At 42.6% G+C, this 12,043-nt stretch overlaps 1 protein-coding gene across 2 annotated transcripts in view; it reads right to left on the bottom strand.

The window, feature by feature from the left end:
* PPP1R12C (protein phosphatase 1 regulatory subunit 12C) overlaps positions 1-12,043 on the bottom strand; it is a 192,161-nt gene that overhangs the window by 131,448 nt on the left and 48,670 nt on the right. The window lies entirely within an intron of this gene.

Here is a 12,043-nt window from a genome sequence, read left to right on the forward strand (position 1 = left end):
GACACTATATGAAGCATATGGCAGCCTCCATCCCCGATTTGGTAGGTAAAATGGAAGCGTTTGTGGGACTTTAAATGAGGGAACGCTATGTTAGAAGAAAACCGCAAAAAAACGAACATCGATTTAACATCCTTTTTCCATCCTCAGCCACACACAAGATGGGTGGAGACCCACTGCTGATGGCTCCTCCACATGCAATTGGGAATCCCCTCCCCACCTCTCTTGTGCAGATTGGCCAATCGGGCATGAGGTTGACGGGGCCCCTCCCTGGGAATGTGAATATATAGTGGCCTTGGAGCAGCTGGTGGTTCATTTGCTTGATTCAATCACAGGGAAGCACATACTGATCCCACACACAGGTTATCCTCCTCGTCGGGAGATCAGCCATCCTCTTGTTTGTTTTTTTGTGTTGTTGTATTCGTTTTAATTCACTTACACACCCTCATGTAGGCCCTTTGTGGGAACACTTAAAAAAGGGATTAAGTGTGTAAGGGTAATGTGGCAAAAATTTGACATTTTTTCTAGGAACACTATGCACTGTGTACACAGTCTATTGGATCATGCTGTGACCACTGTGTTGGGCTTTGGGCGCTGTTCTCCATCCTTGGAGGGTTCCCCTGTCTCAACCCCGGGAGGAGACATTGTGCCTTTTAACCAGTCTTCTTTGGCGGATACCGGACCTGGCCTTGATGTTGTGTAGTTAGTATGCCAATTTATGTCCACCTTGTTGGGATATAATCCCTCTGTCCAATAATCCATCATTAAACCCTGTTCATTTCCTTCCTAGCATATACTTCTTTACACTCCTGATGACTGGCCGTAATGCCAGGAAACACGTAGAGTGCCACTAGATGCCAACCGTTACTTGGTTCTATTACATATGTTTTCCTATGATTTTACCATGTATATTCGTCATGTCTATTTTTTTATCTGTATTGCATGCTATGAGCAGCATATTTAGTGCAAGTCTGGCGACTACCTATTTGATAAAAAATATTTGATATGTATTCTAGATTGTAATAAATCATGTATTGTAATTTCATTTTTATGAGGTTATTTTCTCCTAACATGGCATTCCCTCATTTAAAGTCCCACAAACTCTTCCTTTTTACCTAATCGAGATAAAGTGACAATTTATACATTGCAAAAAGCCTAACCGATAAAAACATCCAAAAAAGGTGTCACAGAATGCATTCTCCCTCCCCTTACGCATACTGAAAAAAACGGGGTCTTAAAGTATTACTGAACTTTTTTTAATGGAGAGACATTAAAGATGCCTGCAGGTCTGTGTGTCCTTTAGGGTGGTTATGGAGATAAACTATTTGTGCCGTTTACTATTACCATTGAGCATTAAAGTGGTTGTAAACCCTTACAGACCACTTTTACCTACAGGTATGCATGTAAAAAGGCTTACCTGTAGGTACTGGAAATATCTTCTAAACCTGCACGTTTTAGGAGATATTTCTCAAATATGCTTGTGTACTAAAGACACGAGGATAAGGACACGATCATGCCATTTCTATAGGGCCCATGCCATGACCATTGGTTCCCGTCATTCAACTCCAGTCAGTCAGAGCAGGAGCCCGTGGCACCGAAGAAAGAGGGGTGAAGATGGACGCGGCCACATCACGGACTTTGTTTGCAGGTAAGTGAAACATAATGGACTAGCCCATACTGCAGGAGAATAAAGAGGAAGTAAAACTCGTATCTGCCTACCCCCACCCCCCTCCGATGCCACATTTAGCACCTTTCGGGGGGGATCAGGAACCAGTTTGACAGGTACCCATCCCGACTACTGAGAGATCTAGATGTGGCGAGATTCTTCAGAAGTCCGGCCCCCTCCTCCTCCCCGCCGCAGCCAGGCCATTCATAAAGCACAGGCTTCACTGCCGATCTCCCTTACAGGCAATGGCGACTGCAGTACCAGAGCCAATGGAAAATGTTGGCTGCGGTGCCAACATTGCTGGATATTAAAAGTCAACAGCTACACTTAATGTTTTGCTGCGGGGGAGGAATGACTTCACTTTAACCACTTCAGCCCCAGAAGGATTTATAAACTTCCTGACCAAACCATTTTTTTTGCGATACAGCACTGTCACTTTAACCGACAATTGCGCACCACTGTACCAAAACAAACTTGACGCTTTTTTTTTCCCCACAAATTTACTTTTTTGGTGGTATGTCATTACCTCTGCGGTTTTTATTATTTGCGCTATAAACAAAAGACCGAAAATTTGCACGGGGGGAAGAGATGTATTCACCAGTTTAGGCCGATATGCATAGTCTTCATATTTTTATTTTTAATAAAAAAAAAAAAACACAATAGGCATCTTGTGCACAAAAGTTAATGCATCTACAAACTATGGGATAGATTTAGGGACTTTAATTGCTTTTACTGGTAGTGGCAACGATCTACAATTTTTAGCTGGACTGTGACACTGCAGCGGACAAATCTGACCCCAAATGACACTTTTTGGGGACCAGTGACATTACATTGATTAGTGCTATAAAAATACACGGATCAATGTATAAATGACACTAGCAGGGAAGGGGCTGGTCAAGTGTGTTCCAACTAGGGGGGGGGGGGGGGGGGGTTAGCTGTTAGAGACATGACAGATCGCTGTTCCCAATCACTGGGAACAGAAGATTTGACAGGTCATCTGGAAGAATGGGTATCCGCCTTGCTTACACTGGCAGATCCCTGTTCTGCCTCTGTACAGCGCAATCGCAGGCCACCAGTGGACAGTCTGCCGGACCCACAGGCATGCTCCCGCACGTGGGCATCTGCTATCTCCCATGCACAGCCTGTCATAGTTATGGCAGTTCACGCGGGAGCTGACCTGCTGCAGTATAATGACAGCAAGCGGTTAAAATGTAAAAAATAAATAAAAAATAAATAAAAAATATCCCAAATCTGGGTCATCAGAACAGGAATAATTGGATATCTTAAAAAAAAAAAACATTAATATGATAGGGGTACACTTCATATGTGACTTACCTGCAAGATTTCATATCTTTGAGTATGGGACACAGGATCTGTAATCTTAGACCTTTTGTTACAAGTCACTACCTTCAGGTGATTCGACATTAGTAAAAGCTTTGATGGGAACACCCCAACTGTGCATCCCTCATAACCACGCACACTGTGTGGGGCTCCAATTTTGAAGCAAGCAAGCTTGAACAATAGAGGAGATGATTCTGTGTTCTGTACGGTACACCAAAATATGGAATTACAGGTACAAGTCCAAATTCCCATCATCTTAAATCATACAGTACAGAGGATCTGTTGAAAAATCTGTTTATTGCTGTTTATACACAAAAATAAAGTGCTTAACAAAAGATTTACAGAACATCTATTCAGGGGGGTCTACGTCTAATCTTGCAAGAGAATACAGCAGGAGCTAAGTAGGAAGACAACGGATGGTGGTGGCGCTCATTGTAATACATAATGCCCTCCAACAATTATATATTTGGAATAAAACATTTTGCCCACATATAATCATACAGTATAATCATTCTGGTACACCAAATCCATCAAGAAAGGTAGTAGCTTACTTTATTAGGCTGTCGAGGGTTCAGCTAGCCATGTATGTCATACCTTGTCATATTTCATGGGCAGCCCCTGTTGGCATATGTATCTTTGTATAAGGGAAGACGATCATTTCCTAATTGTTTCCACTGAACTAAAGAGTTTCTTCCACTGCATCACTATATTTTTCCTGGCATAAAAAAGAAGCAGCCCTATCAGTGTTCTCTTGACCACAGTCAGCACTATATTTTCAATCAGCCCCAATAAACATACTGTATTTATCGGCGTATAACACGCACTGAGGGTAAACAGTGCCTGCGTGTTATACGCTGATAATATGTTTTACCAACAGGGGATGGGGATCGGGTGGTTCGCTTGGTGCTGAAATGCCACAGACACTAACAGATCTGGGGCCTGATCGGGAAGGGGGAACCTTTTCCTTGCGGACACAAGCTCTAGAAATGAACTCCCTGAGCCTCCTAGCTATGGTTGAAGAGAAAGTGGGATGACCCTAAGAAGGAAGATGCTGCAGCTGGGTATACACCAACTGCTCGGATTACATCCACACAATGGAGTAAAATGGGCTTGTGCTTTGGTTCAGGATAGAGGGAAGAGAGGATCATATCCTCATGGAGGTGAAATAAAGAAACTGCCTTGGTAAAGGAGGGTCTGGGTTTCAGAACCACTTTTTCGCTACACAAGATAAGAAAAGATTCTTTACAAGAAAGAGCCGCTAACTCAAGACACGCTTAACAGAACTGCCTCCAAACTGGCCATTTTGCTGGCGAGATCCACCAGGGTTTGCCTCAGTCGGTTCAAAGGGAGGTAGTCTTTGAAGAATCACAAGTACCAGATTTAGATCACAGAAAGTCTAAGTGGGCCATTAACACGAGTCAGACTTTGTATGAAAGGGTGTCAAACCAAAGATCTTTGGAACAGGATTGATAGGGCAGATTCTGTCCCTTTAGAGCAGTGTTACCCAACCTTTTTCAGTCAAAGCACCCTTTAACAACTACCTCATTATGAATTACTTAACTGAGAACGAAGCCCCCCGCAGGCATCCTTGTCTCCCCCTCCGGCCATTGACATGTCTCCCGGGGGGTTGCTTCCGGGTATCGCAGCTCTGGCGTGGGAGCCACCGTTAATGGCACACAGACTGAAGCAACAGCACATACACCGATGTCATCAGCACACGCAGGGGACAGGGGGTATCTATAGGCAAGTCTCATTATAGGCTTACCTGTAAGCATAAAGTTGTTGTAATGGGTTTACAACCACTTTAAACCCCCTCCCTAACCAAACCAATTTTCAGCTTTCAGTGCTCTCACACTTTGAGCAATTGTCATTCAGCCATGCAACATTGTACACATTAAATTTGTGTACCTTTTTCACACAAATGGAGCTCTCTTGTGGTGGTATTTGATCACCGCTGTATTTTTTTTTTTTTGCGCTATAAAATGAAAAAAAAAAAAAAAAGACCAAAAATTTGGGGGAAAAAATTGCTTCGTTTATAACATTTTGCAAGTTGGTTATTTTTGCCAAAGATATGTAGCAATATACATTTTGGCCAAAATCTATGAAGGAAAAACGACCAAGTGTATATTTGGACTTTGTAAAAGTTAAGCTACTTTCACACTGAGGTGCTTTACAGGTGCCACAGTGCTAAAAATAGCGCCTGCATAGTGCCTGTAAAAAGCATCTCCAGTATGAAAGCCTGAGTGCTTTGACACTGCAGTGGTGCGCTTGCAGGATGGGGGAAAAAAAAAAAAAAAAAAAAAAAAAGTACCCCAAGCAGCATCTTTGCAGCGGTGTGTACACTGCTCCTAAAAGTGCCCCCTGCCCACTGAAATCAATGGGGCAGCAATGCTGCAGCGGGCGGTTTTAAACCTTTTTCGGCCGCTAGCAGGGGTTAAAAGCTCCCCACTAGTGGCCGAATAGCACCACTAAAAAAACAGTAAAGCACCGTTAAAAATAGCAACATTTACCGCCAACATCGACCCCAGGGTAAAAGTAGGCGTATAGAGTCTATAAACTATGGTGCCAATCTCTGAAAAGTGATCACACCTGATGTACCGACGGCCAATCTAATTTCTTGAGACACCAACAAGCCAGAAAATTACCCATTTTGGAAAGTAGAACTCCAAGGTATTTAGCATGGTGAGGAGTTTTTTGAAGTGGTCTTTTTTTCTCACAGTTTTGTGAAAAAAACAAGGAAAAAAATAAATAAAAATCTTACATTTTGCCAAGTTGTCATAAGTTATATTTCTCACACACAGTATGTGCATACTTACAATTACACCCAAAAAACATTCTGCAACTCCATCTGAGTATTGGGATATCACATGTGAGACTTTTACAAAGCCTGGCCACATACGGAGGCCCAACATGCAAGGAACACCATCAGGCATTCTAGGGACATAAATTACACTTTTAAAACAGAGTTCCACTCATTTACAAAAAGTGTAGCTGCTGACTTAGACACTCACCTCTCCCATGGTTCAATGATGCAGGAAGCCCCGCCCCTCTCTACGGCACCATCATACCAACAGTGGGCGCCCAGCTGTGTGCGAATAGTCGGACAATCTTCTGGGATATGTGACGTGTGCCAGAAGATTGCGGGGGGGAGGGAGAGAGGTCATCTTCCTTCCGGTGCCAGGGGAGGAAGTGGGAGCCTCTAATAAACAGTGTAACCGCTCCCCCCCCCAAATAAATGACATGTCAAATGTGGCATGTTGGGGGGTCTCCAGCACTTCAAGCGGAAGTTCCATTTTTGGGTGGAACTCCACTTTAATTTCCGGACTACCTCTTAGGGCCAGTTCACACCACATGCAGTCCAGTGCATTTTTTTCTGCATCAAAAACCCATGGAAAAAAGTAGATTATATGGTTTTAAATGGCATAGTTCACACCAGTGCTTGCAGTTCAAAAAATAAAAATAAAAAATAAACATGCTGCATTTTTCCAGCACTGGAATGCTGTAAAACACATCAAAAACATACCGTCATCTAAAAGGCGGGGGGGATGGAAAAAAAAAAAAAAAAAAAAAAAAAAAAAAAATCGCACCGACTGCATCAAAAACACGCATGCAGAGGAGCATTTGGAACGCATTCGGACTGCGGTTTCTAGGATGTGAACTGGCCCTTACACTTTTGAAGACCCTGGAGCACCAGGACAATAGAAACGCCCAAAAAATTACCACATTTTGTAAAGTAAACACCCCAATGTATAATCTATGAAGCATGACTCTTTTGAACATTTAACACAGGGCTCGACAAAACCCGGGCGCCAGGTCGCATTTGCGACTAGAATTGGCGAACTGGCGCCTGGGGCAGCACAGCTGGGGGTATGCTGTCTCCGCGGACCCCCCCGGCGCGATCGCGTCGGGCCGCGCCGCCGGCGGCCGGTAATTTAGCCCCCGGCTTTGAGGCCTTCTACGATCCTATGGTTCCTTCTGGAATCTGGCGCCCTCTTGTGGTGGCCGTTGGAATTACAACCAGCAATGCTAATGGATGCAATGCTAATTTTCCCTGCCTGCCAGCCTATCTTCCTTCCCTTTACTCAGAACCCCTAAAAATTATATATATATTTTATTCTAACACCCTAAAGAATAAAATGGTGGTCGTTGCAATACTGTCTGTCACACCGTATTTGCACAGCGGACTTACAAGCGCACTTTTTTGGGGAAAATGTATTTAATAAAAAAAAAAAAAAAAAGACAACAGTAAAGTTAGCCCAATTTTTTTTTTATATTGTGAAAGATAATGTTGCGTCGAGTAAATCGATACCAAACATGTCATGCTTCAAAATTGCGCCCGCTCATGGAATGGCGACAAACTTTTACCCTTTAAAATCTCCATAGGCGACATTTAAAAAATTCTACAGGTTGCACTTTTTAAGTTACAGAGGAGATCTGGGGCTAGAATTATTGCTCTCACTCTACCGATCGCAGCGATACCTCACATGTGTGATTTGAACACCGCTTTCATATATGCGTTCGCTTCTGCACGCAAGCTTGGCGGGACAGGGCACGTTTAAAATATTTCTTTTTTTATTTTAACTTTTATTTTTATTTTTTTCACTGTTCTTTAAAAAAAAAAAAAAAAAAATGTGTGTCATTTTTATTCCTATTACAAGGAATGTAAAAATCCCTTGTAATAGAAAAAAGCATGACAGGTCCTCTTGTATATGAGATCTGGGGTCAGAGAGACCTCACATCTCATATTTACACTAAAATGCAATTTAAAAAAAATTTGTCATTTGAAAAAAATAAATAAAATGTCCCTCTAAGAGCTATGGGGGGCAATGACTTGGAGACAGGTGGGGGGGCGGCTATCTTCCCCTCACTCGTCTCCATGTCAGGCCAGGGACAGGTCCAGATCGCCGTCACGGACCCGGCTCCTAACTTTTTTAGCTGGCTCCTAGATTCCAAGCAAATTTGTCAACCCCTGATTTAACATATAGCATGTACATAGTAGAGCTGCACGTTTTTTGGCCAAAATAAGAATCATGATTTTTTTGTTTAGAATAAAAAGATCACGATTCTCGTAATGTAAAAACCCCAAAAAATGCATTTGAAAGACCGCTGCACAAATGCAGTGTGACATAAAATATCGCAACAACCACTATTTTATTCTTTATGGAGATAGATATATGGATAATTTTTGGGGGTTTATTTCTAGAAAAAAAATAATTAACTTGAAACCAACAAAATGTCAGAAAAAGTTAAGACCCCTTTCACACTGAGGCACTTTACAGGCGCTATGCAGGAGCTAATTTTAGCACTGTAGCGCCTGTAAAGCACCGCTCCTCTCTCCAGAATGAAAGCCCGAGTGTTTTCACACTGGAGCTGTGCGCTTGCAGGATATTTAAAAAAAAAAAAAAAAAAAAAATCCTGCAAGCAGCATCTTTGGAGCGGTGAACGAGCGGTTAAACTGATCCTGCCCACTGAAATGAATGGGCAGGGCAGCTATACAGCCAGCATAGTGCTGCTGCAGTAGCGCTTTGCAGTGGTTTTAACCCTCTCGGGTGCCAGCGGGGCACTTTTAGCTCCCCCACTAGCCGAATGCTGCAGCAAAATTGACGGTAATGCGCCACTAAAAATAGCGCCGACACACCCACCGCCCCGGTGTGAAAGGGGCCTTAGTGTTTAAATGGTTAAACTTTACTCACACACACAAAGACTTTCATTGACAAACTGTTACAATGTTTAGACTTAGTGCCACTGCTAAAGAATGTTGTGATTCTTGGCAGACTGCCTGGATTTTCTCCACCTTTCTTTTGATGGCTGTGGCTTCAGAAGAGCAGAGACATTTTTTTGCATAGACAGAATCGTGAAACACTTGTGAAGATTGCAACAGAAGAAAAAAAAAAAAAAATTGTGATAACGATTCTTGCTCATTAATTGTGCAGCTCTAGTACATAGCAAACACTTACACCCTAAAATACATTCTGCTACTCCTGAGTATGGCGATACCACTTGTGTGAGACTTGCACAGCCTGGCCACAGAGGTCCAACATGCAGGGAGCACCATCAGGCATTCTAGGAGCTCAAATTATACATCTAATTTGACTACCCATTACACTTTTGTGAGACACTGATTGACACTCTAGGGGCATGGCTGGAGCATAGACAAGCAGAGATCAATGGGCTGCGGGCACTTCAAAGCCAGCCCACAGTGCTGCTGCGCCTGGCTCCTTCCTCTGCTCGCACACTGTACTGATCGGTGCGAGGAGAAGGGAAGAGCTGAACCAGACATGGTCTGGTCTGTTGGCAACTGATCGCTCTGTCATTGGATGGAGCGATCATATGGTAAAGGTATCAAGTCAAATCTGATTGGCAAAAGGTACCTTCACCACGAAAAATTATTTCGAACAAGTAGGACGGTAATAGTGATCTGCACTTGAACTGTGGTGACAGCTTGCAAAGAAAAAAAAAAATACACACAGTAGAAATATTTTGAGCAACAGGAGCATTCATCACATGACAGAATAGGAACTATCAGGATACCTAGAGCGCACTGAATAAAACACTGGCACATATTACTGGCCAACCCCCCCTCTTACAGTTCATAACAGACTCAGGTTTATTTTCCTCATAAACCTGATAGCTCCAAGTCACATCTATCCAAGCATTCTCAGGATAATCTTAACCACTTCAGCCCAGGAAGATTTGGCTGCTGAATGACGGGGCCATTTTTTGTGATTCGGCACTGTGTCACTTTAATTGGCAATTGCAGTCATGCGATGTTGTACCCACACAAAAATTTACAGTTTGGGCCGATATGTATTCTACATATTTTTGCCAATAAAAACAGCAATAAGAGTATATTGATTGGTTTGCACAAAAGTTATAGTGTCTACAAAATAGGGGATACATTTATAGCATTTTTTTTATTTTTTACTAGTAATGGCAACGATCTGCAATTTATATCGGGACTGTGACATTTTGGCGTACACAGAACAATTCTGACATTTTTGGGACCATTGGCATTTATACAGCGATCAGCGCTATAAAAAATGCATTGATTACTGTAAAAATGTCACTGGCAGTGAAGGTGTCAACACTAGGGGGCGATCAAGGGGTTAACTGTGTTCCCTAGTGTGTGTTCTAACTGAAGGGGGGATTGGACCGACTAGGGAAGATAACAGATCGCTGTTCATACTTTGTATGAACAGGTGATCTGTCTTCTCCCCTCAGAGAACCGGGATCTCTGCGTTTACACTAGGAGATGCCTGGAGGAAAAAAAAAAAAAAAAGGCAAAATAAAAATTCAGAAAATAGCATGTAAAGCCGACAATCGTGTTAGTTCCGTAGGGTAGCAGCGGCTGACGTCATGCGTAGCCCCTCCCCATACACGTTGCGTTCAACTCAAACTTTGACGTCACTGGACTCCTCCCTCCTTCCCTTTGTTAGCAGACAGAGGCACTTGGGGAAGGGGGGAAGGAGTCCAGTGACGTTGAAGTCCATGACGTCACCGGATCTACGACGGAACTCCCTAGAGACCCGGAAGCCGGCGGAGAGTCCAGCATCGATCAAAAAAAATTAATCGAGGAATTAATCTTTACATTTCCACAACCCATATATACATACACACACACACACAATAATATATACATATTATATACACACACACACACACACACACACACTTATCCGCACATGCAAACTACAATGTGTTGAACAGATCAAATCTTCAGGAATAAACTGAGCAAGCATTGTCACAACATAAAGACCAGCTAAGGTCACACTCTACCTTGTAATTTCCCCCCCCAACACAAATGAGATTGCAACCTGGTTACAGCTACCATCATTGAATTACTACCTTTGATCCAACATAGTCATTTAAAAAAATGTCAAGTAAAACCTTTTTGGATCTTCCTATTAAACAAACTGATACCCTATGGTTTGAACAAAACTATAGATGCTCTGTCAAGCCCAGAGCTCATCTAGGATCTCCCTCACACAGTTACAGTTGAGACATGATTTTTAGTATCAAATTTATGGGTAATTCTGTATTACTGCATTTTCACTATTCTTTGTTACCAGGTTGAAGTCACTAGGCCATTACCTGATACTGAATAAACCATTAAATATACTGCTAGAAGATACTTAAAGGGGTTGTAAAGGTTCGTTTTTTTATTTTCTACATAGGTTCCTCTAAGCTAGTGCATTGTTGGTTCACTTACCTTTTCCTTCGATTTCCCTTCTAAATGTTTTTTTCTTTGTCTGAATATCTCACTTCCCGTTTCTCCTCAGTAAACTTCTCACCATCATCTGAGCTGGTGGTTAGTCAGCCAGAACAGCTTACTGAACAGCTTACTGAGGAGGAACAGGAAGTGAGAAATTCAGACAAAAAAAAAAACATTTATAAGGGAAATCGAAGGAAAAGTTAAGTGAACCAACAATGCACTAGCTTATAGGAACCTATTTAGAAAATAAAAAACGAACCTTTACAACCCCTTTAAAGTGTTACTAAAGCCACAACAGTAAAACCAGTCTGAATATGCAGTAAAGCATGTTTGTTATACTCACTGTGGAACCCAAGAGGTTAATCCTCTGCATTGTGTAAAAAGGCTGTGTGATCATGCCTCCTCTGATATTCACCTTCTTCCAGTGTCTCCAACGCCTCTTCAAATGTTATAAAATGGAAGGAGTCAGGCCGCACATGCTCAGTTTCAGGTCTATTGCTAGAGTTTTTTTTTCGTTCTTGGGCGAGTGCATGTGATCAGCACAGGGCCAACGCAGCCCTGTCCAGGCAAAGAGCCAGGGGTCCTGAAGTTTTCTAGGACAGTCAGAGCAGAATGAAAACTACTCCTACCAGCTTTACCACACAGAGATAGAAGTCACAAGACTGCTATATACTGCCGACTAGAAAAAGGTAGTTGGCAGTTCATATTGGATCTCGGAGATTGCCAGCCCCAGCTCTGCAGATTGTAGGCGTTGGGGCCTCTACCTCCAAAAACGACCACAATAATGGTGGACAAGAACACAATGCACATTCACCCTGTGTTTGTAG

This window comes from Lithobates pipiens, unplaced genomic scaffold, assembly GCF_037356315.1.
Source record: "Lithobates pipiens isolate NorthernLeopardFrog02 unplaced genomic scaffold, aLitPip1_a1.2 Scaffold_27, whole genome shotgun sequence".
Classification (NCBI taxonomy): Eukaryota; Metazoa; Chordata; class Amphibia; order Anura; family Ranidae; genus Lithobates; species Lithobates pipiens.